Below are 27,271 nucleotides of genomic sequence, written 5' to 3'. Positions count from 1 at the left end.
AATTAACTTCTTGATTTTTGAAAAAAATGCACTGGCTCTAGCAGACAGGTTTTATAACCCACTAGAAGGACAGTGTCCAATATGAGCAGCTCCACTATCTTTAGATAATCTCCAAGTGATGTGGAGAGACCCAGAAAGTGGCGAATGGAAGGAACCAGATAGGTTAACTGCTTGGGGAGAGGATCTGCTTGTATCTCTACAGATAGAGAAGGAATCAGATGGGTGCCAATGAGTTGTATTTGCCTTGTTCATCTGAGAGAGATGGAGCAGACCCTTGAAACAAAGGAGAAAACCCAATAAACATTGGGTGGTTCCGTTGCTAATTGTGCCCACCACTGAAAGAGCATGGCAGTTATGGCAATTGACTCATGGACATCAAAAATTGTTAATGAGACTGATGTAGGACTTGAAAACCCTCAGGAATCATCGGATTCTCTGAGACATGATAAGACTGTTGTAAGACCTGAAAACCTCCAGGAATCATTGGATTCTCTGAGAAATGATAAGATTGTTGCAGGACTTCAAAATCTGCAGGAATCATTGGATTCCCTAACACATAAAAAGACTGTTGCAGGACTTTAAAACTTGCAGGGATCATTGGATTTCCTGACACATGAAGTAATGGACAATAGATTGGTTTTGGACTATCTCTTGGCTGCTAAAGGAGGTGTATGTGTGATTGTTGTTTACGCCCTTCTTCTAGGACTTCTGGAAATCTTTTACAACACCATGTTGATTCATATTGTTGTTATATCACTACTTGCATGTACAATTCATGTTTGTTACATTGAGCCTGCACTGGCTATGGGGAGAGTCATGACTAAAAGCCTGTGCTTTATTGCTATGTGCTGGTGTAATACTTCCCATGCTGATGGGTTTGTGCATACCTGTTTCTAGTAAGACCCTTCAGCCCAGAAACCCACTAACAATATCTGGCTTGACTCCCACTTCCCTTTGGTGTTTTTACCTCCCTTCCTGAGAAGTCAGGGATGGTGTGACCACCTGTGTTCTAAAACAAAAGAAAGTGGGAGTTGTAGAGGGCTGAAACTCTGAATAGGTGTATTTGAATCAGACAACCAAGCACTTAAGGCTAATTACCTATTCCATATGAGACAATAGCTCTTACTACCATATGTTTGGATAAATGGTTCTTCTCACAGGGGATGAGTGAATGTTTGGTGATAATTTAATTAAGATAAGACAAGGAGTAGAGGGCGGGATGAGAGAGGCCAGACTCACTTTGTGGCAGTTTGAGGAGGAGAGAAGTTGGTGACTTTGGACTCGAGAATGGAGGATACATCTTTGGAGAGACTCATGGCAGTTTGCCTGTTTCTTTCACTTCTCCCCCTAAATACCAAGGACTTTTACTCACCCTGATTCTGGCTGATCCTGAGGCCTCCAGGGAGCTAGCCGGCATTTTACATTGGCCAAATGGAAAAAGCAGTACAAAACTTCATAGAATAAAATAATTCTTTAGAAATTAGAATTGTGCATCTGGAAGCTAATGACATCATGAGATAACAAGAAATCATAAACAAAGTCATAAGAATGAAAAAATGGAAGAAAATGCAAAGTGACATGGAAAATAGATCAAGAAAAGATATTAGATTACTTGAAAGCTTGCCTGAAAACTTTGAAATGAGGACAAAATAGAAATTAAAAGAATCCATTGATCACTTCCTGAAAGAGATTATGATAACTCCTATGAATATTATAGCCAAATTTTAAAGCTCCCAAGTTAAAAAGAAAATACGTCAAGCCCAGCCAAAAAGAAATCATTCAAATATCATGAAGCCAGAGTCAGGATATCATAAAATTCAACAGCTACTAAATTAAAGAATGGAAGGTTTGGAATATGATTATCTGAAAGGCAAAAGAACTGGAATTACAACCAAAAATAATCTGCACAGCAAAAGCAAATATAATTTTTCAAAGGGTAAAAAGGATATTTAATGAAACAGAATTCTTCCAAGGATTCCTTAAGAAAATATGAGAGCCAAATAGAAAATTTGACAGAAAATTTGACTCAAATACAAGACTCAAAAGAAACATAAAAAGGTAAATTAAAAAACAGAAATCTTAAGGGACTCAAAGTAAAACTGGTAACTTTTCTATATGGGAAAATGGTATACACATCAGTATTTTATTGTCATTAGGGCACTTAGAAGGATTCTACAAAGAAAGATAGTATGGCATTGAGTCAAATTATGTTTGGATGATGTTTAAACAGAGGCAGAAATGGGTATGTCTTGGAAGAAGTGGGAAGGAAGAAGGATGGGGAAATCATCTCACATAAAAAAGGCACTCAAGGGAGAACTTTTTATCTTGGAGGAGAAATGAGAACAAGGTAAAACCTGAATGAATCTCAGTAACATCTAAATGTGTTCAAAAAAGGAAATACATCACACACACACACACACACACACACACACACACACACACATACACACACACACAATTGGTAATAGAAATTCATCTTACCTAACTGGGAACCAGGAGGAGAAGAGGATAAGAGAAAAGTGAATGGGATAATAAGAGAAAGAGCAGATAAAACAAGGCAGTGATCAGAAGGAAACCAGATTTTAGAGAGGGGAGAAAGAAGGATAAACAAAAGAAACCAGGAAGATAATCTCTCATGTTTCTGGTGAAATTAAAAAAAAAAAAAAAAAAAAAAAAAGCCAGAGATAGAAATCATGATCTCAGATAAAGCAAAAGCAATAATAAATGAGATTAAAGGGAATGAGCAAGGAAATGACATCTTATTAAAATGAACCATAGACAATGAAGTAATATCAGTGCTAAACATATATGTACCAAATAACACAGTTTCAAAATTCTTAAAGAAAAAATTAAATGAATTACAGGGGGAAATAATAAAAATTATCCTAGTGGTGGACAAAAATCCAGCAAAATCCAGAAGGAAAAAATAGAAAGACAAATTCCATTTACAGTCACTGCAGGATAAAATATTTGGGGAAAAAACTGCCAAGACAAACCCAAGGATTATATGAACACAGTTACAAAATGCTTTTCACAGAAATAAAGACAAATCTAAACAACTGGAGAAAGATTAATTGCTCACAAGTATACCAGCCAATAAAAAAAATGACAATTCTACTTAAATTAATGTACTTATTCACTGCCATACCAATCAAATTACCAAATTATTTTACAGAACTAGGAGATAAAAGTAACAAAATTCACCTGGAAGAATAAAAGGTCAAAAAGGTCAAGGAAACCAAAGGGGAAAAATGTTAGTAAGGCATTTTAACAGTTCCAAATTTCAAATCATATTACACAGTAGTAATCACAATAATCCGGTAGTAGTTAAGAAATAGAATAGTGGATCAGATCTACAGATAAGAATTTATCTGGGAAACTAATGCATTGTTAGTGGAGTTGTGAACTTATCCAGGCATGTGCATACCCTTTAGTTCAGCAGTGTCAGGGACTGTATCCCAAAGAGATCATAAAAGAGTGGGAAAGGACCCACATATGCAAAAATGTTTATAGCAGCTCTTTTTGAGGTGAAAAGGAATTGGAAATTGAGAGGATGCCCATCAACTGGGGAATGGCTGAACAAGTACATGAATGTAATAAAATATTATTGCTCTATAAGAAATGATGAACAGGAGAACAAGATATACAATAACAGCAAAATTCTGTGATGATCAGTTATTATAGTTAGCTCTTTTCAGCAATATTGTAATCCAAGACAATTAAAAAAATTGAGGGATAGAAAATACCAACTGCAACTAGAGAGAGAACTATGAAAACTGAATGCCAATTGAAGCATACTGTTTTCAGCTTTTTTAATTTGTTTTTTTCTTTCTTGTGGCTTTTCCCTTTTGTTCTAACTTTTCTTTTACAACATGACGAATATGGATCCATCTTAAAAATTAGTTTTATATATATATCAGATTATTTGCTATCTTAAGGAAGAAGGAGGGAGGAAAGGAAAAGAGAAAAAAAAATTGGAACTCAAAATCTTACAAAAATGAAAGCTGAAAACAATCTCTATATGTAATTGGAAAAATAAAATATTATTGTGGAAAAAGGAGAAGAATTTATGATAAAGTGAGAAATGGAAGGAATTATGGGAAGTAAAATAGATAATTTTAATTGCACAAAATTTAAAAATTCTTTCACAAATAAAACTCATTTAGTCAAAATATGAAGGAGAACAGGAAACTGGAGTTAGGGTGGGGATAGTTACATCAAGTTTCTCTGACAAAGACCTCATTTCTCTATTATACAAAACTGAGTATGACTGTGCTATAAGAAATTATTAACAGGATGGTTTCAGAAAAATCTGGCAAGACTTACATGAAAACAGGAGAACAACAGTAACAGCAATATTGTAAGGATGATCAACTATGAAAAACAATAGATTAAAACATTTTTTAAAACTTTATTTTTATTCTCCTTTATTTTGTAACATGGCTAATATGAAAATTTATTTCATGACCTCACAAATATAATCAAAATCAAAGTGCTTGCCTTTTCAAGAAGGAGTTGGGACAGGAGGAAAGAACAAAATTTGGGAGTCAATTTTTTAAAATATATCAATTATTTTTTTAAAATTACATGTGACTGAGAAATATTTAACTTATGAATTTTTTTAAATAGTCCCCGCAGACCTATGTCTTTATTTGAGCCACTGATGTTCCTTTTAAGCCCATTTATTGAGAAGACAGCATAAATGTAAGAAAAAACTAATGAAAGAGTAAGGTTTTTTCCCCAACTCTAACAGTAAAACTGGAAGAACAAACTATGTTGTCATGTAAGATAAATGAAGTTTGAAGCCTGGATATTAACATGAGAAACTTCTCATTTGTGGAGAATGATTATTCGAGACCCTGTGTTTGAGTTGGGGAAGGTGGGGTTCAGGTGGGGAGTGAGGGCTGAGAAGGTGAAAGTTTTGGAGAGCAGTTTTCTTGGGGCTTCCTCAATAAAAGAACATACACAGTTCCACATTTTCTTTGGGTTCCATGAGGAAGAGAAAGATTGAAAATAAATTAAAAAGTGGGAAAGGGGCTTCTCAAGTATACATTTATTTCCAACTTGCCACCCTAGAAATTTCAGGAAATTCCCCTTGATTGAGATGAAAACCTGTCTCTCTCTTTGTGTCTCTGTCTATTTCTTTATTGGTCTGTTTAGTTGCTTCATCATCATCTCCTTTCTTTCTCTGATTTTTTTGGGGGGAGGGGAAATCTGTCTCTGTGAGTCTGTCTCTATTGAGCTGAAATATATCACTCTCTGTGAGACAGGTCATTAATTCTGAGTACTATCTGGTGTACTCTAAGCTTTATAATTTTTTCTGTTCTGTTTGCTATCAGTCTGGATAAATGGATACTTGATATTTACTGTTTTTAATGTTTTTTTCTGTAACTACCATTTGGTGAGATGGGAGTCAAGCTTTTGGATATTGCTTGGGGCATTCCTTCCCTATTAAAGAATAGCAATAAGGAAAACAGCACAAATTTGAAAGTCACTTACCTAGTATCATAATATTTAAGGAAAGCAAATAGATATCATTTTAGTCTGGTATGCCCTCTCTCAGAAGAGAGAGAAAAAAACAAGGAGACTTTGTGACTCTAATCTCCCGCTTCCCTTCAAGTAAGAATCAAAATTTTTCTTGAAGAGGGATGAATAGGATTACAGAGATATCTATTCACAACTCCCTGAGAGAAACATTTAAATAAATTTATATAGACATATAACCTATATGGGCAACACATATATCTTAAAATTGTATGCACATAATCCTCAAACTTAACTTGGGGTCACAAAGACCTGTGTTCAAATTGTATCTCAGATATTTATTATATGTTTGATCCTAGACAAATCACTTAACATTTGTTAACTTCAGTTTCATTGTCTGTAAGATGAGGACAATAAAAGTATTTATCTCCCATAATTGTTTTGAGAATTGAATGAAATAACATTTATAGAGGAGCACATACACAAAGAGCATACTAGGCCGCTGAGATTTTACTCTTCAATTTTCATGTGATAAATTTTCAGAAACCATTCTTAGTTCTTATTGTATATCCCTGGTGATAATAAGCATTCCCTGGACTCTATTTCTTTAAACAAACAAAAAGGAAATAAGTGAAAATGTTAAGAAAACTGTCAAATTGTTTTTAACTTCCATCTACCATGCTCCCAAATCATCCACAAGTGATTTATAAGGGCTAGGCTGGTTAGAGAAAACTCTGTTTTCCCCCCAGCAATAAATTCCACCTGGTTTTTCTTCAGTTTGTCCACACCAAAATAAATTAAGTGAATCCTCAGAATACTTGAAATATGTAGCATTTATATAGTGTTTAAGGTATGCAAAGCACTATTTTAACTCATTTGATCCTGGTGAAACTTTAAGAGGTTGATACTATTATTATCTTCATTTTATAGATGAGGAAACCAAGACAGATTTAAAATCTATCCACTGAGCCATCTGGTTGCCTAACTACTTGTCAGAAGACTTGACTTCAAGCTGCCACTTCAATACCTATTAGCTATATGATCTAATCCTTCATAAGAAAAAAATGGATCAGCTCCCTATACTTCATAGGTTGTTACAAAGAAAGCACTTTGCAAAACTTCAGGCACAACAAAAATAAATTTTTTGGTTATTATTCATGACTCAGTTATACTTGATGGGTTATATCACATTAAGTCTTCAGGGTTTCCACTCTACCAACTAAAAATTCAGCAGCAGGTGTAATCTGAAAGGATCTCACTAGCCAGATCAATGAAGGGAAGAAAGTTTGGGTATAAGGAGGGGAAAAAAAGCCTTATTTACTTATTTTCTGAAATCAATGTCAATTCCTTTAACCAAACCTATACAAAACAGTGAATAAATCTCTTCATAATGACATTATTTATTTATGGTATTTTGCATAGCTATTCTTTTTTTTTAATAGTTCTTATTTAATATATATACATATATATATATATATATATATATATATATATATATATATATATATATATATATATATACACACACACACACACGTGGGTAATTTTACAACATTGACAATTGGCAAACCTTTTGTTCTAATTTTTCCCCTCCTCCCCCCATGGCAGGTTGACCAATACATTTAAATATGTTGAAGTATAAATTAAATACATGTATAGATGTCCAAACAGTTGTTTTGCTATGCAAAAAGAATCAGACTTTGAAATAGTGTACAATTAGCCTGTGAAGGAAATCTAAAATGCAGGCGGACAAAATTAGAGGGATTGGGAATTCTATGTAGTAGTTCATAGTTAACTCCCAGAGTTCTTTCTCTGGGTGTAGCTGGTTCAGTTCATTACTGCTCCATTAGAACTGATTTGTTCATCTCATGGTTGGAGAGGGCCTCATCCATAAGAATTGATCATCATATAGTATTGTTTTTGAAGTATACAACGATCTCCTGGTCCTGCTCACTTCACTTGATAGCTATTCTTCATTCACTGTTTTGCTTGATGTCACTTAATAAAGCACACACACACATATAGTAAAGTACGGATTGATAAAATGTAAAATTTATTTATGTCTAAATTTCTAGGAGACTTTGTCTATTAATCTGGAACCATTAGACTGAGTCTGCTACAACAATTCTGACCAAAAAAAAAGAAAATATAGGATATACGATTCATATACTCCCTACTTGGCAAGAAAAAAAGCCTGCTTGACCTTAAATCAAGATTACATGAATTCAAATCCAGCCTCAGATACTTTTGTGATTGTGGGGCAACTCAATCTGTCAGTTTCAGTTTCTTTGTTTTTTAAATGGGGATAAAAATAGCACTCACTTCCCAAAGTTTCAGTAAAGATCAAATGAAATCTATTTGTAAAATGCTCTGAGAAGCTTAAAATAGTAGAAAATGATAGCTGTATTAGAACAACAAAATGGCTCCAATTTTCAGTTCTTCCTTCTTGCTTCAGAGATAGTGATCAAAATGCTTTGCTTCTTCCTGTTTCAATTCTCTTTTCAAACTATCCCTGACTTCATTTACTTTCTTAAATGTTGTTTATTCCCCTATTAAAATATAAGCCATCTGAAGGTAAGGCCCGTTTCACTTTTGTCTCTGTATTCTCAGTGCCCAGTACAGTGCTTTACACATTATATATATATATATATATATATATATATATATGTAATAAATGTTTACAGGATTAGTGCTGAATTTTAACATATTCCTCTAACATATGGAATAGGGGGGCAAAAAAACTCATATTCATGAGAAATATCTCATAGTCCAATGGCAAGCCTATCAGTAGATAGTTTTTGCTTTCTTGCTTTTTTTTTTTTTTCAAACAACTAGAGTCAAATTTTAGCATTTATTTAACTTTATTTTCATGAGCCATATAGGCATCTTATATTCTAAAGTTTAACATTTATTTAGGACAAAACATTGGATTATCTATAGTAGATAATATAAACCATTGATTGGCCCTACCCTTTTTGCTTAGAAAGAGTACAAATATCATAAAGGGTTGCCTGTGGAGAAGACTAACAGGAGGGAGAGGCAGCAAAAAAATCCAGACAATTCCAAGCAAACTTTATTTTTTTATTTCCCATTTACCCTAAAATTGACCATGTAGGTCACAAATTTAAGTCATATTGAATGTAACTCTAAAAGGGAACATTTTTAAGCCAATGGTTGACATTCCTTGTAAATTAGGTTCTGCCTACACCCTATAGATATATCATTTACCAGTCTTACCAAAAAAAGACCTAAAGATACTTAAGTTTGATGGACAAGTAAAGTGGAAGAGGAGAAGGGGAATGGCTCATCAAGGAAACACTAGATCCTCTCCCATATTTGGATTATAGAAATATGAACTCACATTTTTATAACAATTTTAGTTTTATAAAGCACTAATCTCACAACCATTGAAACAGCAAGTACAAGTATTATACTCATATTGAATATGAAGAAATCGAGATTCCAAAAAAAGGCTAAGATCCAAAAACTGGATCCTATATTAGGCTGGATGCCAGAGAGTTGTATGGGACACTGACCACTAACCCAAAACAATTCAAATAGATGTTTCTTAGAGCCAGAGCAGAAAGCAGTTTATTCAATTTCTGCAGAAAAAGGGCATTGCTTCCATTAGCATATTCTAATGGACTGAGGCAAAAGGCAGGAAACAGATTAGGTTTTTTTATATCCTAAAAGTTTTTTACATCTTGGTCCCCAGCTGTCCCTGACTTACTTTATCCTTAGGGTACAAGAACAGGGGGAATATAGATTACAAAGTGGTTTGTGTGAGATTAAGCAAGGATAGAGACAAAGGGGTTTTCCTTGAACTGTAGCCCCAAACTATGGCAGGGGTCAGTTCTCTGAGAAGTCCTGGGTCCCACATAGAGTGAAGTCTGAGACATAAAGGGTAGGGAGAGAGAATTAGGGGGGAAAAAAACTATTGGTCCACAGAGGTGGCTTTTATTTTCTTCAGTAACTTTGTAACATTCCTTTGAGACACAAGAAATGCATATTTCTTGAAAACTAGTTTCACTGTATATTTTAATCACAGCAGTATTTTTCAAGTAGCTCCATATGAAAGAAACACTGTTTCTTCCACTAAAAAGACTCAACTGTTTTTTTTTCCCTTCCCTTGAAGACATCCATCACATGGATGCCAATATCTTGGGATCAAAAAAAGGACCTCTTTGAAACTTTTAAAGTTAAATCAATACACTCCTTATCCCATAATATTATGCTGCCTGCAAACTTACCAGACTGGAAAAGGTCTGTTGATTTTGTTATTTTAAACACAGCAATATAACAAAGAACACATATATGTGAACAAACATATGTAAAACCCACACCAAATTGGAATAAAAATTAAGTTTCAGAAGAATGTTAGATATGAAATTTAAAATCATAATCAGTGATATAAAAGTTCAAAGTATGTAAATCTTTGTGTTGAAATATTAGTTTCAAGTTAACAAACACTTTTTTATAATAAACTATAAAGTTACTGCCACCAAAGACAAGTGGAAAACAATTGTACTCATTCATCGTAAAGTCAAAAAATCTTAAGATTTAGAGCCAAAAATGGCCCTAGAAATGATCTAGTTCATGTTTCTTAATCTTTTTTGTTCCATGAGCCCCTTTGGCACACTTTGGTTAAGTCTATGTAGAATCTATTCTCAGAATGTTTTTAAAGGCATAAAATAAAATATAGAATTACAAAGGAAGTCAATTACATGGAAACACAGTTATCAAAATTTTTTTTAAAGGTCACAGATTTTAGATTAAGAAACCTTGATCTAATCCAAATGCTTACTTCAGTGATAAAGAAAATTAAACCCAGAAGAGTTAAGGGATTTGTATGCACCAGTAGGTAACAGAGATTGCATGAAGCAGTAGGTAGCTGAGATCTGGACCTAATCATTTTGAATTCAAATTCAGAGTTCTTGTCACAGACTTCTTTTCTAAATAAAAGTGATTATTTCTTCCATTTTTTTTAAGTCAGGAAAAATGTGTGATAAAAGTAAGAGACCAATTATGTTTCCATATGGCTGTTTAGAGTGGCTGATTTTAGCCCAAAAATTGTGATTCCCTTAAGATGCAGACCCCAAGCCAAAGAATCATGTATGATTATAACCCCTAACAGAAATATTGCTTGCTTCATATTATGGATAAATCAGGGTTTTTTCCTCTTTCCTCAGCTGCACAGTAAATAGTACCATTCACATGAACATCTTCAGACATGAAGGATTACAGTTCCTTAATTACAACTCAAGAGACCTTTTGAAATTAACCCTGTTCAAACATTTTCCTTCTAAATAGTCTCAACTCATTTCCTTTGACTTTAGAATGGCTTAAGTTTGAGATTTTTTTTTCTTTCTGAAATCAGCCCCTTATTCATTATGTCAATTCAGAAGCAACAGAGTAAAAAAAAAAATTTTTTTTCTAAGTAATGAATCATTTCAACATTAACCAAATACTGCAGTACTGTTAGGATGCCTTGGTTCTCTATCAAAGCAGCATATTATCTGAAGAAAATGATCCATCCAGGGTATTTTTTCCTAATAGAAGCTAACAAATAAAAACAACCTTCCAAACCATCTGACAAAGGATCTTCAATTCAGTTTCTTCCAAGGAAAATGGTTTTCTATTAGAAAGGGTAAAATAAACACGACAAAGAAGGGATTAAAACCCAAGCTAAGTGATGAAAAGTGAGATAACATCCAGATAAAGTTTTAAATCTACAAATCCAAACTATTTATATATCAGGAATACAAAAACAACTTGGTACAGAACCTGTGATAATATAAGACCTTAAGAGGCACAAGAAAAGCATCAGATTTGGAGTCAGAAAGACCTGAATTCAAATCCTGCCTCAGATACTTACTGGTTGTATGATTCACTAATCCTGAGTTTCTTTCCTTTTAGCAAAATGAGGATAATTGTTATTCTTGTTTGCCCTTTGTTCTTTTTTTTTTTCTTTCTTTCTTTTTTTTTTTAAATAATAGTTTTGTATTTGTCCTTTGTTCTTGAGGAGCCCCAATGATGTCAGGATTATGTCTTGACTTTCAAGTGAATTGGATTTCAGTGAGACAGGGTTGTACAAAATGATCAGCCTTGCTCCACAGTAATCTGAGTTCAGTGACAAGACATAGATCAGGATGATTGGAGATGACTCCAGTTACAGGGGGAGATCTTGGTCTTTTAACAATAATAGCACTTACTTGAAAGTATTGCCATGAAAATCAAATAACATATGTATATCAAATTTTAGGAACCATTTAAATGCTCCCAGCTATTATAACTGAGGAAATCTTAAGCACAGAAACTGTGTGAGATTTGAGATATACAAGTGGTTGCTATTATTTTATAAGAGGGAAAAAAGGTGAATTCTAAAAACTTCTAACTTGATACCAATCCACTCCAACTTTCAAGAACATATTACTGACCAAAGTAATTTGTGAGGATTTAAAAATGTGATAGATCCTTCAAGCCAAAGTGAATCACTAAAAATAAATCACACAATGTAACTTATTTTCAATAGGTAGAGATATTTTTATATATTTTATTATTTTAATAAATATTCATTGTAAAATATATTTCTAATAACCAGCTTTAAACATTTAAACATTATATATTAAATATATAATAGTAACTTATGTTTAAATATTATATGTCAAAAATGTAAATATTTAAATCTGAATACTAGACAGGTAAATTAAAGACTAAAATAGAAAGTGTACCCAAAATTCAACAAGGCATTACACAAACTTCTCCTGAGATTCTAATGGACAAGGTCAAAAAAGGTGAACAAGATCCACAACTGTATTAAGAACCATGTTTAGAATACAGATTATTTGATGTCAACCTAGAACAGATTTTTAGAGTCAAAAGGAGACATTTAATACATCTGTCTCATTTTAACTCAAGAAGAAAATGATGGTTAAAGAAACAGCAAAGTGAAATATAATGACTGGATTTAATATCAGAGGTCCTGGGTTCAAATCCCACAACTGCTGTTCACTATCACCTATGTGAATGTTAATAAATCATTTGAATTTTCTAGGCTTCAGTTTCTCCTGTATAATATCAAGGAGTTAGAAGTCTAAGAACTCATGTCTTCGTTCTCCTGATTCAGTGTACTCTGCACATGAAGAGGAATAAAGGTACTTTACTTTAGATTATCAAATTTTGTCCCTCCTTTCAGCCTCCCCCCTACTCATTATATTACTACAACTAATATTACTACTACTACACTTGAAGGCAAACAATATATGTGTGTATATGAAGGCAAGTACATTATGCATGTGAAGTTATGCAAAACTGTAGCATTGACTTTTGAGATAATTTGGTGTTTGTCCCTGTTGTGACACCTAGAAGGAGTGTCTTAATCTGCACTTTCAAAAGCTCCGGAGATGGAATAGTTTGCTCCCCAGTTATGCTAGGTCTATCACCCATGAACATAATGTCCATTTAGCTACCCCCATTTCTACTCTTAACTTCTATAATTCTATCATTCTCTTTTTCTGCTTTAACCACTTTCCTAATTCTTGGCTTTCTAATAAAAACTTGGCCTTGTGTAGCTATCCCCTGCCAGAATGTCTTTCCTTCTGATCTGGGAGCTAATCATACTGGTTATCACTGTGGATATAATTATTGGATTCTCTAGACCATTTTTGTTACTAGCAAAGACATTTTTAAGGGAGAAGGGGGTGAAGTTGGGGAGTAGTTTCTATTTCTGGGTTTCAAACCATTCTTGGAGGGATAGTCCTTAGATAACTAGGGTTTTATTATACTTAGCTATTTCAAATTAAAAACCATTTTGAATAGGCAGAAAAATAATACTCTTACTTTTTTTTAAATATAAGGAGAACTATTCTTAAAACTCTTGTTGTTGAAGTTGACTTTTAAAGGAAATTCTCCTTGATTGACATCGGGCATAAAATTTCATCATAAAGTTATACCCAATACGTATAAAGAGAGTATTACACCAGTTTACACCAGATTAATTTTAACTGGTTAATAGATTGCTACATAAAAGGATTTCTTGGGTTGTCTGGGATTTTTTGAGGGGGTGGGTTTTTGGGTAGAAGGTATTGTATATGCATGCTTTCTCCACCAGCAGATTAACATTCCAAGGGCAAAGACTATTTCTTATATTTCTGTATGTGCTTACAGTGTTAGATACAGGCAGACTCATCCTATGCTGCCAATAGACCAACCACTAATATATTAACTTCCCCTCAATATTTAAATCCTTCAAACAAAAGTTATTTAACTCCCTTCACAAAATCATAAAATTTGAGAGCCAGGAAGATCCCTAGAAATCACCTAGTCAAATTCCTTTATTTTATACATGAAAAAACTTTCTCCTACCACCCCCCCACACCATATATCCAATCTTTGGGGTCCATATGCTAGCAAGAAATCTAATTAATCCCTTCAGCCCATTAATTGGGGAAAGGCTGAACAAATTGTGGTTTATGAATATCATGTAATATTTTTATTCTATAAGAAATGATAAGCAGACAGGTTTCAGAAAAAAACTTGGAAAGACTTCACTGATGACGAATGAAGTGCACAGGACCAGAAGAACACTGTACACATTATGTGAATGATCACCTTTGATAGACTCTGCTCTTCTCAGCCATACAATGATCTAAGATAATTCCAAAAGACTTATGAAAGAAAATAATATCCACATCCATAGAAAGAACTATGGAGTCTGAATGCAGATCAAAGCATATTATTTTCATTTTGTTGTTGTTTTTCTTTTTTGTGATTTTTCCTTTTTGTTCTGATTCTTTTTTCATAACATGACTAACATGGAAATATGTTTAATATATCATATATAACCAATATCAGCTTGCTTGTTATCTTGGAGAGGAAGGAGGGAGAAAAAAATGGAAATCAAAAATTTACAAAAGTGATGAAATTAGTTTTCAACATTTTATTTAAAAAATAATATTTCAAAGACTAGGAAAACATAATCACCTTAATTTGGAGACTTTATCATGGGGCCAAAACAGTACTGCTTAGCACATGAAAATTCTCAACTCCTTGTACCTACATCACTGTACATGGACAGTACTTCTTATGCCTTCCAGGTGTCTACCAAAATACCAGAGCCTGTCCAGCTCAGGTAAGGTGTCATCTGCCTGGCCTCTTTTCCTATCTCTTATTGTGGTAACAATAATAAAATCAATATTATTATTACTCCTGGAAAGGGCATGACAATCCACTGCTTTGTGGCTTTACTCATCGTGCCTGTGACTTCCTAGACCGACTTGGCCACCATTCTTATAAAGGAACATATATATAAAACACATATAATATACATAATAAATACATATAATAATATATAATATATCCCTATTAGAAGCATGTCAAAGAATGAGGATAACAGAGCAATTGTACAATTCAAAAATTTACATATAATCTTTCTGGAAGAATAGAAAATAATTAATATGATTTCTTCACATACATACTAGTGTTTGGGTCTGAGGTTTGAGTCTTCCCTTTTTCCTACTACTTGCCTAATTTCCAAATAACAAAAGGAAATATTTGCTCATCATTTTCATACTCTAAATATAGGCTTAGAAGGGGGAAAACTGAGATAGCAACAATAAGATCATTTCTCAGTGATTACGATGAAGCTGTTCAGTTGAATGAATCATCCTACAAGCCAAATCATTTCTTTCTAACAGAGGATTCTTGAAATTCAATTAAAATTACCAAGCACTTATTAAGCACTAGAATATATATATACATCAAATATAAAATACACATACACATGTATATATATGTAAGATATGTAAGACACTACGTTCAGTGCAGAAACACAAAGAACATGGGCAATTAATTCAGCAATTGCTACATAGTTATCAGGCTAAGCTAGAAGGTATAGAACAGCACTTCAGCCATCCTAGGGAGAAGACCATCTCCCTAAGGTGACAATTCCAAACGGTCTCTCAGAAATACACTCTCTAAAGTCTAATAATATCTGAAACCAAGTGTCTCTATATGGAATTGCCTAATCCTCTCATTGTCTATCTCTCCTTTTTGTGATTTTGAATAGGTTGGGCCCCTGATGGCTGGAACTCTTTTCCATTTAAGAATTCCTATTTTCTTTCAAGATTCAGTTTAAATGCCATTTTTATACACAGCCTTTCCTAATTCCATTAGATATTAATAATATCTTTTCATCCTCAAATTACCTTATATTTGCCTATTTGTTTACATGTCAAGTCAGAAGACCTTACTTTCAATCATGTCTTATTTCTTGCATAATTTGGACAAATCACTTCAGTATCTGCTTAAATTTCCTTATTTTATATATATATATATATATATATATATATATATATATATATATATATATATATATATATATATATATATATACTAAATTACCTTTAACATCCCTTCTGGCTTTAAGTATATGATTCACTGCAGGACTAAGCTTTGAAGGGTCAGACCAGGGCTGAGCATAAAAGAATTATTCTTAAGGTCCTTGACAACTCCAGAACTCTATGATTCTTCAAATACAGAGTTCACAGAGGTATTATTGACCTATTTCAGGGGTGAAGAGATAAAGAATAATTGCCCACAATATTCTAAAAAGAGTAAGATTTTTTTTCTGACTTCTCATTCCTAAAGGTTTCCATTATACATTACACAAAAATATGTTACTTAATCATGTGAACACATACCTAGAATTTCATTTCAACAATGAAAATTTATTATGTGCCTAACTCAGGAATATAAAAATGAGCAATACACAATCCCATCCTTAAGAAGCTTATAATCAAGTAGGAAATATAAGACAAGTATAAATCATAATACTGATCAGTGGATTGAAGAGGTTCAAATAGAGTAAGTACTAGGAGAAATTTGAGAAAGCAGATGTCACTGATAGAGGTTTTATCAAGAAGATAGCACATACATTTGAGAGAAATTTGAGAGAAAGGGAAAGATTTCAAAGGTAGGGAAGAGGGTAGGATAGTATATAGAGAGACATACTGTCTATAAAGGCAAAATGTTACTCAGGAATCGGAGTTGGAATTAACTTGGGAAACTGGAGCCTTGATCCAAAGGTAAAATGATGATGGATAAAACGTATTTCCTTCACCCTGTCCCATGGTTTCATAGAATAGGTTACTACTTCTCTGCCTTTTTCCTCCAATAAATTCCCCCTTAAGCCTCCCAAGTCTTATCTGTCCTATCTTTCTGTTACATTCATTGAAACTTTCCCCTATTGTTAACAAACATCATTCATCAACATCTTTTCCACTTAACCTTGTTCATACTTTCTGGTCCTTATTGAAATCTAGTTTGTTTTTCCTAAAGACACACACAGTATCTTTTGACACTCTCTTCAAGGACTCTTCTCCTATATCTTCCCCCCCTCCCAATACCTAAAACCATGAGGATCCACTTCCATTGATTGTGATGAACATTTCTTCTCTTCTAAAGTTCACTTCATCCTGCCCAGATTCTTGGTTTTGTCCTCCATTTCATTCCAAATCACTATTCCTCCTCTATTAGTGCTTGGATCAGTCTTTTCCCAAATATTCTTCCCATGACTCCACCTTTCAACTGCCATGAGCAGTCCAATCTACTTCAACCACACCCAGGAATGGTAAGAATAAATTTTCATTTTCCTTTGAGTTGAACCATTTGAACTAAACTTGCCTGTAGTGGTAGAATTCCTAGTTAATAGCTTTGCCAGAAATGAAGTCATCTTTTAAGATGGAAAATATAAATGGGAAGAGGAATAATATGTCAAAAAGTTAAGTTGAGATCTGATTGTAGAAAGAGAATGAGGAATTTTTATTTTATTTAATAATCACTGAGAATTATTTTAAAATGTACAGCATGAATGACCTTCCTTAGAAATAAAATTATTTACCAGCCCTGAATTCAGGAGGACCCGAGTTCAAATGTGGTCTCAGACACTTAACACTTCCTAGCTGTGTGACCCTGGGCAAGTCACTTAACCCCAGCCTCAGAAAAAGGAAAAGAAAGAAAGAAAGGAAGAAAATTATTTTAACCTCTGAGAGAAAAGAGGGGGAAAAAAACAATCAAATAAATAGGCAACCAATCAAAATAGATAAGGGAAGGAGGAGAGTGAAGGAAGACATAAGAAGACCAGTTAGTATATGCTAGGACAGAAATCAGAGTAGGTAGGGGCATAAGAAACAGAATACTTGATCTGGAGTCAGGAAGACCTGATGCCAAATCTAGCCTTACTTACTAGCTGTGTGACCATGGGCAATAACTTAATCTGTTTACCTCAGTTTCCTTCTCTGTAAAATGGGGATAATAATATGACCTAACTTACAGAGTATTAAAGTACTTATCAACATGCCTGGCATATAGTAAACACATTAGTATAATCATCAACAGCACAATCATCATCATCATGATCACCATCATCATCTTCAGTAGTGGGTGGTGGGGTAATAATAGTAGTAGTAGTGGTAGTGGTGGTGGTAGTAGTAGTAGTAGTAGCAGCAGTAGCATCCATTTAGTCTAATCCTGGCAAGAGGTAATAAGTTCTAAACCAAGGTAGTAGCAATAAAGGGGGAGAGAAATGGATAGATAGGGTAGCACTGAAGTAGAATTGACCAATCTTGGCCAATGTTTTAATCTAAGAAGTATAGGAAAGAAAAAAGTTCAGATAAGCCTAAGGGTTGGTGAATCTGCAAATAGGAAAAGTACTATAAGTAGAAATAAGGAAATTAAGAAAAAGAACAGTCATTGAAAAGCTGATGATGCAACAGTTAATTTATTTTTAAATTTGGGGTATATGTTGGACCAATGGGAATCCAAGTGGGAATTTCTAAAAAGGAGTTGTAAGTCAGTGCTACATACATAGATTTAAGAATCATCTACATAATGGTGGTAATTGAAGCCAGGAGAATAGATAAAATCACCAAGAGACACAATGAAGAAGGCCAATTCTTTAAGATTGGTTGTTAGAGTTCTTATACAGAGAAATAGAAACAATCAGAAACTGAAAATATATAAACCAAATTCTGCTCACAGGACAAACATCTCATCTCTTTCCATGAAGTACTATACTACATGGCCATAAGAATCCCATAAACCCATTCTTGTTTGAACTCGTTCTCAATGGAAGAAAAACCAGTCTCTCTGTTTTTTGAGAAACCAAGTCATTTCCTATCCAGAGAACAAGCAACAACAAATTAATTTCAAAATATCCAAGAGAAAATATTCTTAAAGGTAATAAAACACAGAGATTTGGTTCTTTTCTGCAAAGTATTTTAACTGTATGCCAAAGTAACTTGCCTACAAGGGAAAATCCAATTCAGTTCAACAAATTCAATTAAATGTTTGTGGAAGGGGAAAAACAATAATTATTTTTCCGCAACCATTTTTGTTCTTCTATCCCATATCAACTAGTCACTTATCATAATTAGAGAATACTGAACTAAACTTGGAAGGCAATTTTAGAAATTACTTATTCTGAACCTCTTATTTTAAAAGGAAACTGAGGCACTAACGGGTCAGTTTGCATTTAATTAAGTTACATTTATTTTTTATAATGCTTTGGAAGTGTCTTAAAATATTTCATATTATGCCTTTCAGGGAAAAATATAAATAAATAATTTTTATCTAAATAAGATAAAAATAGCATCCTCTTCTTCACCTACCTATATACACATTAAAGGAGGTGCTCTGTGTTGGTGATTCTTTATGGACCAGATAACATAGAGGATAAATGGTGGAGAAAGGGTAAAGTATAAAATAGGGAGAAGTTAAAGAGAGATTCATAATATATGAAGCAATATAAGAAGTATAAGTGAAGGGAAAAACGTTCATTAGCATTCCAACATGGTAACTACATGAAGTCAAGTGGTCCTAGGGGTCAGAGGCTATAGTATTCAGGAATGTTTTTCTAGGCTTCTGCTCTTTCTAGGATTCCACAGAAACTTTGGTGATGTTGTTTAGGATAATCTTTACTTTGACAAATCTCCTCAACGAACCACCTACCCAGACATTTCTAGCCCATTGCTTACTCCTTTTTCAATTTTCCCTAAAAAAGAAAAACAAACAAAAAAACAAAACAAAACAAAAAAACCCAACAACTTCTTAACAGAATAAAAAATACATGTTAGAAGAAACCAGGGCCAAAGCTCTTACCAACCAAGAAAAGCTAAAACATTTAAGATAAAGGATAAATAAGCAAAAGAGAGAGAAGGCTTTGAAGAGGGATGAGCTTACAAATTAAGAATACAGACTATTGCTGCATTTTAAGAAAGTAAATTTCAAAAGCAAAATTAAAGAAAAGGGGAATGAATTCTAAGGCCCTACTTATAACCTGCTATGGAGAGGCAGGTATAACAAAATACACTGTCCTTCTGACTCAAAGAAAATGCTCCTGAACAGATATCAGTAGCAAATGTGCCTTAAATAGTTTTTTGAGTAGTGGAGAAAAATTAACATTAAGCTATCCATAATCTCTACTGGTTCTTCTGGTAACTAAAGTAGAAATTTATTGTCAGGCTTGGGCAGGAAAGTTCCAAGCCATGGGGAAAATGTTTTTCCAGTAGTTATAAATAGTTTGCTGGTTAGATTTGGGATCTCACCCATGGGATAGACTATCCTCCTTTTTATCATCTCTAATCAACTAAGCTGTCTTTGATAAGGAGTCAAAGAACAAATGACTACTCCAAATAGGAGACAACAGAATATTCCTCAGGAGGGCAGAAGAATGAGAACAGGATGGTGAGAAATTAATATGCCTCACTTCCTCAGTTTCTGTCTCCAATCATGTAGGGCCTTATCTTCAACACAACTAACTATGCTAGTCCCCTACTCACTTTAAATTGTACTCTGTTAAATTCCAGCAACTCCCTATTGACTTTAAGTTCAAATGTTATTTGAGCTTTACCTGATCCTTTTTAAACTTATAATGTACACAATTATTAGCAAACTGGCACATATGTTGTATATTTGTGTTATAATGATATTAGGATAGCAAAAAAAAAAAAAAAAAAAAAAATGTTCAAGTAAGTAATGCTTATAGAGCACTATCCTAGACCTAAACCATGAGTAAAGAAGGCAAGTGGTAATCTTGAAAACAATATTTCTAACTAAAATTCACAACTGCAAGGCTCTCTTCTCTCTCTTCCTATCTACTTACCCACCCAAATTGCTAGGCTATTCCAAGATGGAAACTGGAAAGACCCTGAAGAAGGACCACAGCCACAACCAATTCTTTCTTGTAGAGGTCCTTAGTGTCAAATCTTTTGACACTTTTATATATGCCTTTTTAGCGAAGGAAAGATACACTTAATAGTGTAACTCAATGTGCATTTATTAAGTATCTATGATTTTCTAAATACTGAACATACAAAGAACATCAATGAACATTCATTCAAAAATGGAAACCTAGGAAAAACACTCCAAATTCTACTGTTGAGAAAATAACCATAATGCTACAATCTTCTGGGATCTCTATGACATGGAGTTCTAGGGTAAGTATTTGATTTTTATTACTATGAGAAAAGACTAGATTCATTAAAAAGGAAAATAGAAATTAAAAGGAAAAACGTGATTATAATGATAAGAAACCATGGTTGGTTTACACCTTAATCTAATTTAATTTTCTCCCCAAATATATACTGAGATTCTCTTGATATGTGGAATTCTACAGCGCAAGAATTCCCTCTGCCACCGGGCAGATTCTGAGCAGCTAGAGGGGAACAATGGACAAAATGCCAGACCTGAAATCAAAAAGCCCCAAGTTCAAATTCTGCTTCAGATACCTTGTAGCTATGTGATCCTGGGCAAATCATTTAACCTTCTGTTTGCCTCAGTTCATCTATAAAATAAACTGGAGAAGGTAATAGCAAATCACTCCAAGAAAACCCCAAAACAAAGAGCCAGATACAAGTACGAAGGCAGCAAAATCAAGACTAACTAACAAATAACAACAACTAAATAACAATCAGGCAGATCCCAGTCAATCAGTCACTACTTATAAAGTAAGTCTTACAAACCTTACAAACCTTGAATTAAGTGATTTGCTCAGTTTTACATAGCTATTAAAATCCTGATTCTAGATTTGAATCCAAATCTTCAGGAGTACTCCCAACCTATATGTACTTTTCTAAGATGCCTCCCATCTTCACTATTTGTATTCAGAGTTATTGAATACTAAATATCCAGTTGAAATCCTCAGAAAATGTATCTACATAGAATACACAAAGAAGAGAAGGTTGAAAAGGCTTTACCTCACTTCAGACATGTAATCTTGTAACAGTACAGCCATCTTCTGGCTGGTAAAAGTTTCTTAAGGAGATAGTCTTCAAAGCAATTTTTAATGCTTAATGTAAAACATGTAATAACAAGCTCCACATCTCTATTCCTATTTCACCAAAATCTGACATAGTTACAATGACCAAAAGCCACAAGACACATCATGACCTTAAAAATATTTTCCCTTCTCATCCTCCCACCTGCCTTTCTGGAAAACACTGGTAATACCAGTCATCAATAAAGAGTCTTGTCACTGAGGACACTCTATCTTACACCTAATTCTTGGTAAGAAGCCCTATAGTACACATTTCCCCATGTGAGATAAAAGCCAAGAAACAGAAAATAAAATAGCACTAGCTTTTTATACTTCTTGGCTAAAACTAAATCACCTGCCTCCATTAAAACTTATAAAAACAGGAACAGACACAAATTAGCCAAAAATGTCCTGTCATATAGCCACTACTTCTACTCATAGAGAACTTGCTAAAATAGTTCCAAGATTTCACAGAGAATTGAGCTCACTATTTCAATTATATCTAGAGTAATAGGCAGTTATCTTTGGAGCAAAGATCAAGTTTTGAATGGAACATCAAGGTACTCTTAATTAACATGTGGCACTCCCTTCCATCAACTAACTGAAACTCTTCAATATAAGGCCACAGCATTAGATACTGTAAAGACTTTAACATTTCAACTATTCCGGAGGAAAACTGAGTAAAAGGTTGATTTGTTATTTTTAAACTGAAAGGGAGGAGGGAAAAAGTACTTTGAAAGATCTTGAGGTTCCTGCTCTAAGATATATTTTTCTATTAAAAACCACAATAAATGCATGCCTTATACATATATGCATGTTAAAAGATTCATAAATGAATACTGAGGTCATACTTTCAAGCCAAAAAATATAAGAAAATTAAAATTTGATCAGATTTTTAAAATCTCATTATCTTTTGCTTTGTACCAGTAACTAGAACTACACAGAAATTCACTAATTGTACCATCCCCAAACCATTCCCTTTAGCAATCTTTGTCATTTCCATCCAGATTACAAATGAACACCCATTATATGGGTTCTAGGTACATGTGAACCAGGCAGTTAGACCCGCATTTTTTCTATAACTTATATAAATGAATTTGGCTGTGATGTGAGAAAGGCAGTTGGACACATAAAGGAACAAATAACTGAAAAGATCTTGACATACACCTTATAAAAATACCACGGATAACACTGTTGAGTTCTATGAACTCCCAGCACAACAAAAATAGCATTTCCTTTAATTTCAGAGGCTGCTAAATCTCCTACCATCTGGGGAAGTTTATAGACCTCTTATCAAAATGATTTTAATTATAAAGTAAAATGCATGTATTTATAAAAAAAAAATTATATTGCAATAGCTATCAAAGTATTAAAAGAAAAAAGTAAGATCTTGGTTTAAGAACCACTGCTCTAGTATAGTATTTAAAAAGCACTAAAAAAATAAGGGGAATAGAAGGGATAAGCACTTAGTAAGTGCCTACTATGTTTTAGGCACCATGCTAAGGTTTTTAAAAATCTAATTTAGAGGGAGAGAGGAAGAAAAGTTGGAAGGAAGAAACAGGAAGTTAGGGGGAAAGGGAATGGGGAAGAAGGAAGAGAGGGAGAGAAAAGGAGGAAAAGGAAGAAGAGGAAGAAGAGGATGAGGACAGAGAAGGCAGGGAGAAAATGAGACAAAGTTTAAAAGGTAGAGATAAGAAGAAAGAATTTAACAACACTTCAAAGGAACTCAACTTCCTATTTCAGGACCCCTTTATTTCTTTGAGGGTTTTTTTTTTTCCCCCAATGATTATTAATGGGCTGTTTGAAGAGGGTATTTTAATTATAACTCTGATGTGAACATTTTAAATGTAAATTATGGTCAAGGAACGGTAGAGGGAAAATCTATTATAATACTACAATGTCAAAACAGAATTGAAGCTTTTTCCTTTTCAAAAAGCTTCTGATTCTTTCAAATCAGGGAAACAAAGAAGGTACTAATCTACCACCAAGACCAGGAAGGAGGAGACATAGGGTGTGTGTCACACACAACCTCATCCAGGTTTAAAAAAACAAAACACCAACACGGGACAGTTTCAGGGTGTAGAAAGAATGAAAGGGAATAGGGGTCAGCTCCAACCATACTTCATTCCACCCTACCCCCATAAACCTTTTCCTTGCCATACCTGGAACTTAAGGTGCTTTGTGTGCTTTAAACCAGAACAACATTCATGTACCCTCTAAAATGCTCATTGCCTCTTTCCAAAGGTAGCACACTCTCTCCTCTCCACTGCACCCCCAACTTCCTAATCTCAGGCAGAAAATTTTTCTCTCCAACCCCATACTGCCTCCAACAGGCTTCCACCTGCCGCTATTAAAGCTTATAAGGCTTCCCTACGATGGATGTCTTCAAACAAGGAGTAGAAGGGGAGAGGAGGCAAACAGTGGAAGGACCTAATAAAGTATAACTAGAGCAGGCTGCCTGCGCATTCCCTCCATCCTTTTATCCAGAAATCTGGCTCCAACAGTTCTTGCCCAGTTTAGCAAGAGGCTCGTGGGCTCTCAAAATCCTTGCTAGACCAAATAACTAAGTTCCACCCGCGGCTTCACCACCACCCTAACCCTTTTTCCTGGAGAAAGCTATCAAATAGCATGAGTATACAGAGTAAAAATGTATATATCAAAGCCTCCCAAATCCTTCTGCGTGGAATGGGTTTGTTGTAGAGAGAATCAGGGCTAAAAACGGACTGGACTTCATGCTAATTATCAAAGGGAAAACTCTGCTTCTGCCTTTCTGCTCCGAATCCAAAAAGATACCACTACCATCACCATCACCACCACTCCCCAGGCCTCCCAACATTCGACCCTGGCATCAGAGTGGGCAATAGAAAAGCAGATGAGAGATGTCAAATCCCCTCCTGACTCTCCCTCCAGGTCTACACAACGTGGCTCACTGACAGGCTCCACCAGGAGCTAAAGAAGGCCCGGTTCGGGAAGGAAGGGATGTGTGGCAACGCCGGGGTTCAGGGGGCCCGAGCCCAGGCTGCATTCCCCTCCCCTTTCAACTTTCAGAATTGCTAAGGGTTGAGTAAGGGAGGCGGGCGGGCAGGGTGCCTGCCTGCCTCGCGAGGCTCACTATTCGGCAGGAAGTTCCTTGGGTTCCACTGAGCATGCTCTCGCCTCCCCCCCTCCCACCCCCTTCCCTTTTTCCCCCTTCTTTCGCCTCTCGCTTTTCCCAGACTCATAAACCACCTCGAGCTGGCGGGCTCACAATCTGGCAACTGCGCTCCCAGGTCTTGCTAACCCCTTAAGTGGGCACTGGCCAGCGTAACCCGGGGGCGGAGGAAAGAAAGGAGGCCGCAAAGGGCCAGCGCTGCCAGTAGCCTCAAGCTCACCGCACCTACAGTCTCAGTCTCCGTGGGAAGCGTTCGCTTTCTGCTCCACCATCCTACTCCCAACAACACCTCCCCCCCTTACACACACCCCATTCTCCTTGCACCGGGAGTTTAATACAGACCCCGACTATCACCTCACTAGCCCTGACCCAGGAGGAGACACCCCGGCCCCCGACATCCCGGCGGCGGGAGAGTGAGAGCCCTCACCTCGATTCCAGGAGCACTCCCGTGGGTGGACAAGATTCGGTCTCGGAGTCTCCCATTTTTAATAGTCTAGTCGCTCATTCTCCTGCTCATCTCCCTTGGACTTCTCTTCTACAGAGGATGCCCGTGAGCTTCCAACATCCCAAACACGCCTCAAACAAACCCGAAAGCTGCCCCTCTCTCTAGGGAGGGCAGACCTAAGCTCGGATACCCGTCCCACGGGTGGGACTACGGAGTGGGCGCGAGGGCGCCGGTCTCCGGGGAGCAGCCCACCCGGCTCTTGAGTTCCCAGATCCTACCCGAACGGCCCGAGCGCTGGACAGCTGCAGAAGGAGGTCAAGCCTGGGAGGCTCGTAGCTGCCACCCGGCTCTGCTTCCCCGACTTGTCCTAGTCACCCCGTCCCTCTCTTTCGGGGGGATAGCTTCCCTTCTAGTGGGGCGGGAGGATGGCGTGCTAGGGGCTGAAAGCAGAAGAGATGAGGAGGGGATGGGGGCGTGCATCCTTCTTTAGCCCGAGAGCAACAAAAATCATCGCAGACGCTTCTTACCTCTCGGGCTGCTTCCTTTCTCAGTAGCAGCAGCAGCCCCCGGAGGAGCTGTTCACCCGTCGTCCCTTATAAGAGCCAGTGTGCAGGGATGCGGAGTTGGGCAGGCAGGAGGTCACACCGCCCGCAGGCTGCAGCAGCAGCAGGGACCGCTGAGTCTGCCTCGCGAGCTACCTGGGAAAGGAACCAGAGCCCGCGAGCTGCCGCCGCCGCCGCCGCCGCCGCCAAAGCTGCAGGGTCGTGGAAACGGGCCGAGTCAGGGACAGTCTGCAAACTCCCAGACTTGGCAGGGACCGTGCACACAACACGCGAACACACTTTCACAGAGGAAGATACGCTGTCAGGTTTTTGAGAGCTCGGGGCAAGGGTTCCTCTGCAAATTCCTCAACCGTCCCCTCCCCAGCCCACCTTACCAACTTCTGTGGGCTCCTGGGCCATAGCAAAAGAAGACCTGGATTGCAGCCAGGGACTGTCTCCAAACTCCCCGCCCTCTCAGTCACTGCACAACCAATTCTGAATCTGGGAGTTCGACTCAGGGACGGTCTACAAATTCCTAAACTTTCTAGAGAGGCATTCTCCCCAGTCTGCCTCTCTCTGCTCCTTTGCCTCCTTTCTCTCTCTTCCCTCTTACCATCCAAAAGTCTGCGATTAAATCGGAGTCACTTGACACTTTTGATTGAAGAATTAACAAAACTGGTACTAAAGTTAGCGGCATTTAGCAAATTCCTCCATGTGCAAGGATCACTCATAATCCAACATAAAAAAAATTTGAACAATAAAGCCTCTTTTTATCTTCTGCAATTAATTTTTTCAAATAATCAACAATTAAGCATAGTGGAAAATCATTGATTTAAAGATCAAGAGACCTAGGTTCTGACACTGTCCTTCTTTAAATTTGTGATCTTAAATAAAGTCCCCTCACCATCCTCCCTATCTCGTTCTCCGTCCATTCATTAGAGAAATGAGAGTATGGATCTCCAGCTCCTAGAATCTATTAATATGATCAGCATATCCTAGGTCCTTGGGGAGATTAAAAAAGAGATAAACTTACTTTCCCTGAAGGACTGGAGTTAGCTCACAACCAGCACAGACTGGAATTGCATCCATTGTCCTCAAACTTTTTAAATAGGGGGCCAGTTCACTGTCCCTCAGACTGTGGGAGGGCCTGACTATAGTAAAAACAAAACCTCACACTCTGTCTCCGCTCCTCAGCCCATTTGCCATAACCCGGGAGGGCGGCATAAACGTCCTCAGCGGTCACATTTGGCCTGAAGGCCGTAGTTTGAGAACCCCTGATTTAAGGCATCAGAGAAACCACCTTAGACAAGTATGTTAAGGATAAGTGCTATCTCTTA

General features: G+C 36.1%; 1 protein-coding gene across 3 annotated transcripts in view; it reads right to left on the bottom strand.

The window, feature by feature from the left end:
- MGAT5 (alpha-1,6-mannosylglycoprotein 6-beta-N-acetylglucosaminyltransferase) overlaps positions 1-26,402 on the bottom strand; it is a 367,256-nt gene extending 340,854 nt beyond the window's left edge. The window contains exon 1 of one of the 3 annotated variants that reach the window (XM_074301876.1): positions 25,920-26,402. The gene's annotated coding sequence lies outside the window, so the exon portion shown is untranslated. The remainder of the gene's footprint in view (positions 1-25,919) is intronic. The other 2 variants (XM_074301877.1, XM_074301878.1) reach the window with 2 other exon arrangements.
- Between the last annotated feature and the right edge of the window lie 869 nt (positions 26,403-27,271).

Source organism: Sminthopsis crassicaudata, chromosome 3, assembly GCF_048593235.1.
Source record: "Sminthopsis crassicaudata isolate SCR6 chromosome 3, ASM4859323v1, whole genome shotgun sequence".
Taxonomy (NCBI): Eukaryota; Metazoa; Chordata; class Mammalia; order Dasyuromorphia; family Dasyuridae; genus Sminthopsis; species Sminthopsis crassicaudata.
The sequence above is the reverse complement of the archived record's forward strand: the minus strand, read 5'-3'. Positions and strand labels throughout refer to the sequence as shown.